The sequence below is a fragment of the Camellia sinensis genome, chromosome 13 (assembly GCF_055761805.1).
Source record: "Camellia sinensis isolate YWXY chromosome 13, ASM5576180v1, whole genome shotgun sequence".
In the NCBI taxonomy this organism is placed as follows: Eukaryota; Viridiplantae; Streptophyta; class Magnoliopsida; order Ericales; family Theaceae; genus Camellia; species Camellia sinensis.
In genome coordinates this window covers 87,040,844-87,049,323 of record NC_138973.1, presented here as the reverse complement: position 1 = coordinate 87,049,323, position 8,480 = coordinate 87,040,844, and the positions used below count along the sequence as shown (strand labels likewise).

At 32.3% G+C, this 8,480-nt stretch overlaps 2 long non-coding RNA genes across 4 annotated transcripts; both read right to left on the bottom strand.

Moving 5' to 3' along the window:
• Positions 1-568: 568 nt before the first annotated feature.
• On the bottom strand, positions 569-4,070 carry LOC145805881 (uncharacterized). 3 transcript variants are annotated; one of them, XR_014348086.1, is made up of 4 exons: positions 4,048-4,069; positions 3,918-3,984; positions 3,403-3,481; positions 569-695 (listed from the first exon to the last, which is right to left on the bottom strand). It is a non-coding gene; the product is annotated as an uncharacterized LOC145805881 (long non-coding RNA). The 3 variants fall into 3 exon arrangements; XR_014348085.1 differs by adding an exon at positions 1,202-1,291 and having other exon boundaries at positions 611-695; positions 3,938-4,070; XR_014348087.1 differs by adding an exon at positions 1,202-1,291 and having other exon boundaries at positions 611-695; positions 3,918-4,064.
• Positions 4,071-4,150: 80 nt separating this feature from the next.
• Positions 4,151-5,579, bottom strand: LOC145805882 (uncharacterized). Its single transcript, XR_014348088.1, has 4 exons — positions 5,274-5,579; positions 5,114-5,139; positions 4,856-4,919; positions 4,151-4,336 (listed from the first exon to the last, which is right to left on the bottom strand). It is a non-coding gene; the product is annotated as an uncharacterized LOC145805882 (long non-coding RNA).
• Between the last annotated feature and the right edge of the window lie 2,901 nt (positions 5,580-8,480).

The window sequence follows — 8,480 nt, the reverse complement described above, 5'->3', positions numbered from 1 at the left end:
CAAAAAACAAAACAAAAAAAGAAAGATAGACATTAAACCTTCCCCAAAAGATAAACAAAAAAAGAAAAAATAAAATGATTTAACTATGAACTTTCTCCCTTGTCCTTTCATTTCAACTCACCTCCCCTGCCCTCATTAACCTTCATATCAATAATGGAGGGCATGATCCACTAGGCAGAGTTAAAAAGTTGCTAAAGCTCTATAATCTCATTAATGGAAAAATAAAGATAAGAACAACTATGGCCGTCTATGATAAATCTTGAGTAAAAATGATGAAACAGAAAAAAAAGAAAAGAAAGAGTATCATAACACACTGTTGAGCTGCCGATAAATCTAAAACTAAATAGCACAAAACTACGACGACATCCACCAACAAACCAGACAGAACAGAAAAGTTAACCAAGAGTATAAAAGAAAATTCTATACAAATATTTTTTTTATCTAGAGAAAATAAATTGCCTGTGAGTCGCTTCTCGACCTTCTGTATATGAGCAGGTAGTATGGTTGAATGGAGAAAGTTATGTAACCCTGCAAAACCAGAAAATAGTATATTCTGAACATCAACCAAGCAGACTAATTATAAATTCAGAAAACATTAAGGATCTCCACAAAACCTTTTAAAGCACTCTCATGACCAAAAAGTAGGTCATTTATTTGATCTGCATGAGATATCAATACAACCAAAGCTACAACATCTGCATGCAAAGAAATGAGAGAAGGAAGCATCAGAAAGTCAATTTTTAGCTCTTCAAAAAAATAAGGTCACAATTTATAGAGAAAATAAAAGAAGAACATATTCAGTCAACTATGATCCAAAAGTATATATATATATCATTGTTTTTAGGTGTTTCTTTAGGTAGCTAAATGTACTGAGTTTTTGGTGCCTTCTAAGTTTTTAGGTGTTTCTTTAGGTAGCTAAATATACTATTCGAAGTCATTTTGAACCCTTATATTCCTTTTACCAATCAAAGTCATTTAACCCCTTATCTCCCTTCATACCAATCAAAGTTTATTAATTACAATCAGAGTGCTTTTGGAATCAAAGTCAAAGTCATTGCTTTTGGAATAAAAAATTCAAAGTCATTCAAACACATAGCAAAATTCATTGCTTTTGGAATAAAAAATTCAATCGCGAAATGCCCTGAATTCAATCGTGAACAAATTCAATGAACAAACAGAGAGATGGGAAATGAAGACAGACCTCAAAGGCTTGTACGGCATAGCCAGAGCGAAGGAGTGAGGAGGCCAATTGCAAGCTCAGTTGGTCCAAGCCAACGAACCCAATTACACTCTGAGACGCCATTGGAGCGAGTTCAAAGGACATTTATAAAGGTTAGATTTCCTCCATCAAAAGAAATTCCCAATGCACAATAAAGTATTCCCAAGTAAAACTCCATGTCACATAAAATGGGAGTAACAGATAACCTTTGAACTTATATATTGTTCTCTATTTTTCTTTTTCTTTTTCTTTTTATATTATCTCTTTCACACTCACACACAACCACTCACTCACTCATTGGTGTGCAATAATGTGAGATCTCTTTTGTACATCATTTTGTTAGTAGTTACCACTAACCAATAAAGAAAATGGAAGATTTTTTTTGTCTCCATGCCATGATTGGTTGAGCTCTAGCATGGAGTTTTTATCCAATCAAGAAAAAGGAACATTAGAATGTAAGAACAGAGTAAGATGTTTTTACTCATAGTCCAAGCTCTCAATATGAGAGACCTCTTCATGAGTTGTAATAAAGGATTAGCATGGGTGAGTTGTAGTAGATAAGCTCTAGAAAATAGGCAAGTAACAGGAGCACCGGTCGGTCTTGGAAATTTCTAGGAAAAGTGATGAAATTTGTCTTCTTCTATTATGTATGTGGATGATTTGAAGCCCACGTACCCAAAATCTGCAAGCAAAGAGTTAGAAACCAAGCAAACAGGAGCGTTATATCACTGGAGGCAGCATCGGTATACCACTCTTACACACTTTTTATATATGTTATAGATATATATCAACATAAATTACATATATAAAGCAGAAAAGGAAGATGAAAACATACTTTTAACCATGATCCTGCTTGCGATAGGGAAATTGAAGAGTGAGGAGGAGGCATGAAGCCTTAAAGATTTGGGTTTAGTTTGAAATTTAAGAGATGTGACAATAATGGGGTGGGGAGTTACAAAGGAACCGAACCAAACTCCTGTATGTGTAGAGAGTAACATTGTGGACGCCTTGAAGCTCTGCTCATGATACACTATCAGGAGCTTTTAGATACTCATACTTTTTCAAGCATATATATATAGGTCATTAACAAATAAATTCATATCAATTCCATAAATAGATTATAATGAGCAGGTAGCTTTGGTAACTAGTATCCATGTTAAGCTAGATTACCTCTCCTGCAACATAGTCAATCAGAAAAACCTTGGTCAGCATCTTTAGTGGATGTTGCAGAAGTTTCACGTATCACAAGTGCTGATTCAGCAAGTTCTTCATCAGATAGATTGGCAGCATGCACGCCTCACAGCAACGTTGCAGTAGCAGCAGCCAGCAAAATTAAAGATGAAGAACATCTAAGCAACAACGTAATCACTATTGTAGTGTGTTACCGAGTGGAAGCAGTAAAGATGAAGCCATATTTTCTTTCTTTTGGTAACAAAAATTGAATTTCAACGCAATCACTATTATTGTAGTCAAACAATAATTCTATATTTAGAATTTAGTATGTTCAAATTTGTAAATCTACACTTACAAGGATAGATGCTTTTGATTTTATTAAAATCAAAACTTTACACACAACAACAAATGAATAGCATTAACTAATTAAATATGCACAATAATTTAATAATCAAAGATGGATAGCTGTTAAGTGTTAAAGTAGACTTGAATAAATGAGAAGTCAAAAACTGAAACTAGAAAATGGATTTAATTTTCATATGTAGCATTTCACATAATGTAAGGAAGGAAAGGGAGTTCAAAATAATATTAAAAGGACAAAAGCTTAAAACACTGATTAGATATTAAGGCCAAGTTTGGCAAGTTGAAAAAAAGTTAAAAAGTCAAAAAGTTACTCAAAAAGTTAAAAAGTTATCACTATTCACCAAAAGTCAAAAAGTATGACTGCACAATTCTCAATCCTAATTTTCCCCTATACACTAATTTATACAAATTTTTAATACACATTTTTCCATAAAAAGTCAAAAAGTTAACCCAAACATTCATATTTTTTCCCCCAACTTTTTAGTCAAAAAGACAAAAAGTACACTTATTTAGGACACCCGAAACAACCCCCCAACTATAATATTCTATAAAGTAGCATGAATTGTGAATATAGATTGAAAAACATGTAAATATTCTTGGGCCCCATGAAACCATGATAAATGAAGTATCTAGCAAGAAATATGAACCTGTAATGGCATAGGAGTGATGATAACTAGAAGAAACTTTAATAATTTCCTTGGAAAGTCTAGAAACTTTGAGGGGCTCCTGCATTAATAATACAACCAAATTACATGGTCAATTCAAAAGGAACTCCATAGGAAACATTACAAATAACAATCTAAACAATCACATCTCTTTTTCCATTTTATTGGTACTAAAATAGTCGAAGAAGATAGTGAGTGAAGTTAACCAAAATAAACAGAAGTAGAAAAATAATATGTAGTTTGAGTGGGGAATTTATGCAAACATGTGTGAAGCATTGTAAAAAAACACAACCAAAACTGTGCCATCATCAAATAACATGACCGTCTTCATAAATATGCCTTATTTTAACCCATAACAATGCACAATGAAAAAGGGTTTAATTTTACCAACATCAGCCAAGCAATCACACACAACCATATAAATCATGTCAGAAAGTCCTGCCTAGAAGATAACATACATACTCTTAACAAACATTTTATCATCTTGTAATTCATACCCTAAGGCTACTCATCATACCCATGCTTCCATCCATTATGGTCCTTCAGCACCATCCAGAGCACAGCCTGCAAGGGTACCATCAATCAGAAACTACTTTACTGCACAATCATCCAATAGCTGGTTGCTACCTGTATTCACAAGAAATGCCCCTGCATAGATCAAGGCACTCCCCTGTAAGTGCAAGTTATAGGAATCCCAGTATTTTTCTTTATAAAATAAATGTACTAAACGGAAGAAACCCTGGAAAGTACCAGACTTTATATGCTGCAAACAATCTGCATTAATAATTTGAATTGTTTCGTTTGTCAAAGCATAGTGAAGAGAAATAAGGTCACTTGCAGCAAGTAAATCATTAAGGGTATCCATTCTTTGGGCAGGAGGGAACATCATTGAGGATCTACTCAACTTTCCTTTTCCCTGCATGAATGTAATTAAGGAAAAAATTAATTAGATGACACATTTCAGTTTCCCTGTGTAACGTAATTAAGGGTAATTAATTAGATTAAGTCATATATATTAGAGGACAAATATCCAATACATGACAGGAACATCAAATTCAAAAAGCCAAAAAGAAGCACATCTAGTTCTGAAATAACATATATTTAATGCCTCTAGTAATACATATAAACAAAACTTAATGCACTAACAACACTTCGCTGAAAAAGATTACTAGCACTTGAGATTCTTCTCAACTTGCTGCTTTTACAAAAAACCTCTAAGATTTCCAAAGATCAATAGACTAGATGCTCTCCAATGACAACTCTAATCAATTCAGTCACATATAACTATTTCTTAGTTCCAAGACAATAGATTGAACAACTCTAATACCTAACTAGGCCTGTCTCTTGTTGGGAATTTTATAGAGCTTTAATTTAAGTTTCGAAGTCAAGCTATTTCAGAAAATCAAAGCTATAAAAAAGTGATTAATCAACTTACTCTCAGAGCTCAATCACTATAGATCCCGGACTAGAACCCCCGCAAAATCCAACGAAACAAACAGCTGAACATAAAATATATATATATAATTTAACAACACATCAAATTGAACATGAATTCTGAAAAAATAAAGAAGGAACAGATTGCATCAATTAATAAAAACTGATACAGAGAAAAATTCAAAAAAATAATAAATAAAGCCAGAAATTGATTAGAGAACAGGGGTTAAAATTCAAAAGAAGAAATTGAAGAGAGTACCTTCAAGATTCATGTCAGTCATATTACTGTGAGAGAGAGATAGGGAGAGCGAAGAGACCGATCAGTGTTTATGAAGGGGCTAGGGCAAATATAAGGAAAAGGGGGAAAAAATATAAATGTTAGGGTTTACCGAGAGAGAGAAATAGGAGGATATACATACCAGTTATTATGGAGAGGCCGGTGACGACAAGAAGCCATGCTCACCGGCGGTGGTGACGGAAGGAGAGAGGAGATGAGTTGCGCGAAGGTGGGGAGAACTAAGGAAGGAGATGAATCTCACGCAGAAAGTCAGTAGAGTTGGCTATGAAAAACGATTCAACACAATTTTTAGGTTTTTTTTTTTTTTTTTTTTGAAAAAATTAAAATTAATTTGAGAGCAATAAAAATTAAAACTATATTTTTAAAATTTTAAAAAGTATTTATGACTTAAAAGATAAAATTATACAAAAATAATAAGTATTTTTTTATTTTTTCACCCAATTGTTTTTTGTTTTTTAGAAAAAGAAAATTGAAGCTAGATTCTGAAAATAAAATCCAACATATTGAAATTAATAATCTAACCACATTCTTTGAAAAAAGTTTAAATTATCTCCAATTAGTCATCTCAACTTAAAAATGTGTTTGGGCTTAATGGGTTTATTTTGTGATCTAATTCAATAATCACTTTAATTTTACAATTCAGTAATTAGAATATTTAAAACTCTTTGAAAAGTTATAATAAAAACACAATCACTAAATTATTTTATTTCACTAGCAAAACTTTTACCGACGAATAGTGTTATCGTCGCTAAATGGTTAACTCTTTGCCCACGCCAATTTGTCGTCGCCAAAAGTAAGCACACTAATAGCAACGCTCATTGTGTTGCTAAAATATAAGTCCCGTAGCTAAAAGTTTTGAAATTTTGGCGCCAACTAAAAATTTTGGCGCTTAGTGAATGTTATGTTTTTTTAGCGACGGTAGCAAATTGCGTTGGTAAAGGTATACTTTTACCAACGAAATTGATCACTGTGTCGCCAAAAATATACTTTTGGCGATGGAAAATTGACGTCGTCGCCAAAAGTAGTCGCCAAAAGTGCAATTTCTTGTAGTGTTACTTGTGTGAATGTTTATCGGTAAATTTAGCCAAAACTCCTTTAGTGGATCTTTGTTTGGTAAAAATAAGAGTCTAATTTATTTTGCCTCATACTCTCCCAAGGAGAAAATAAATAATTGAGTAAGGACAAAATAAATTATATATATATATATATTTTCTTGAACAATATTGATAGAGTAACATATTGCTATGAACCAGAGAGTAACATGTTACTGTGAGAGAAAGTAACACATTACTATCAAATAGAATAACATGTTACTGTTATTGTTTACATCAATTTCGACTATAATAATTTTTTTTATAAAGAATTTCATAGTCAATATGGATTTTATTTGATAGATATTGATGAAAGAATTTTAAAAATACTAATTTTATTAAAAATCGACATTTACATCAAAAGTTATATTATTTTAAAGTTTAATATTTTGATAATAATGGTATGAGTTAGGGGTGAGCAGCGGATATACCGATCCGTTAAAACCGACCGAACCGAACCGATCCGCCGCATTTTGGACGGATGCGTAATGACGAGCGGACGGTTGCGGATTGATTTTCTCCAATCCGCCAATTTGGCGGACGGATGGCGGATTTAAGATTCTTTTGGCCGCAATCGAACCGCCAAACCGCAAACATCCCTAGTAATTTATAAGACTTTGTGTTTTCAGTTTGTTTAAATATTCTGTTTGTGTTTTCAATTAAAAAGAGCTTAAATATTCTGTTGAAAAAAAGTTTTCAACTTGAATATCTTTTTTGAATTGAAAAAAATAAACGTATTATTTATCTATTTTTTTGGTTTTTAAATCTATCTCTAAAAATAATAAATAAAAAATATGATATATACTGGTTGGTTTTTGTTTTCAAAAACAAATATAGATGTAACAATATAGAGACATACAATCTCTACTACTGCTCTATTCATGGTTTTAGTGGTTTGAATTATTTTTATATTTTAAGAACCACAGATTGTAATACTTTATGTAAATGAGGCATGCTGTGATTGTAGTATGTGGATGAGGGAGGCATGCAGTGATTGTGATATTTTAAAGTTTCAAACTTTCTTGCTTTGAATGAGGCATGCAGTGATTGTAATATTTTTTTAATTCATTAACTGTAATATTTTCTTCTTTTTTTTTTTTTTTTTTTTTGAGGAAGTGCACAAGTTGAATTATGTTGAAAATTCATAAAATTTTAAATCGCCAAACCGATTTACATCCATCTGCCAAACCGCCAATCTGCTTAATCCACATCCGCCGGATTGGCGAACGGATGCGGATTGATTTTCTTCAATCCGCCAATCTGGCGGACGGATGGCGGATTGGAGGTTCCGTGACCGCAATCGACCCGCGCCCACCCCTAGTATGAGTTGGACTTTTTAAGTAAAACTTTTTGTGCTTCTCCTTAATGCATTAAAGTTTTATAGGTAAATTACAAATACACTCCCTGAGATTTACTTAAAGTACAAATTGTCCATTGTGGTTTCGAAAATTATAAATACTCCATTGCCAGAATTTTTTATTTAACATAATTAATTAAAAAAATGAAATTAATAATAGCTATTTAATACAATAATAAAATTACCTAAATTGTTAATTGAAACATATTTCTAATATCATTAAAAACTATTAATTGACTTCATAATTTATTAATGAAAATGGCAATTTGTTACGAAATTAGAAACCTTAAGAACTGGAATGTAATTTCCAAAATCACAAAGGGTGATTCGTATTTTAATCAAACCTCAGGGGGTGTATTTGTTATTTATCCAAGTTTTATTATGAGGAGGTTTTGACCAAATCCTCCATGTTTTTATAGGATTTGGGGTGGTTGCTATGCAAGTTGCACAACAGTGATTGTTGTGCAAGCAAAGGGGCCCATTTTGGAGCCCTTTTCGATAATCTGAACCATTCACATTTAGAATACATCGAGTAGAATATATCTGTAAAAATTAAGTTAATTGGATATCATTTATCCATTCATCCACTCACATTTGTATCTACAAAAATAAATAATAATTGTGATTTAAAATATTAAAATGAATACTAATGAGAGTGGACGAAAGGGTAAACGATATCCGATTAACTTAATTTTTTACAAATATATTCTACTTAATATATTTTAAAATGTGAATTGTTTGAATTATCAAAATAGGCTCCTAAATAAACCCATTTAATTACATAATAATAAGTACTGTATACCCCGCACAACAGCCACCCAAACCCTCTTTAATATGCAAGGTTGTTTGCCTAAACTGGAAGATCCAATGGTTCAGGGCA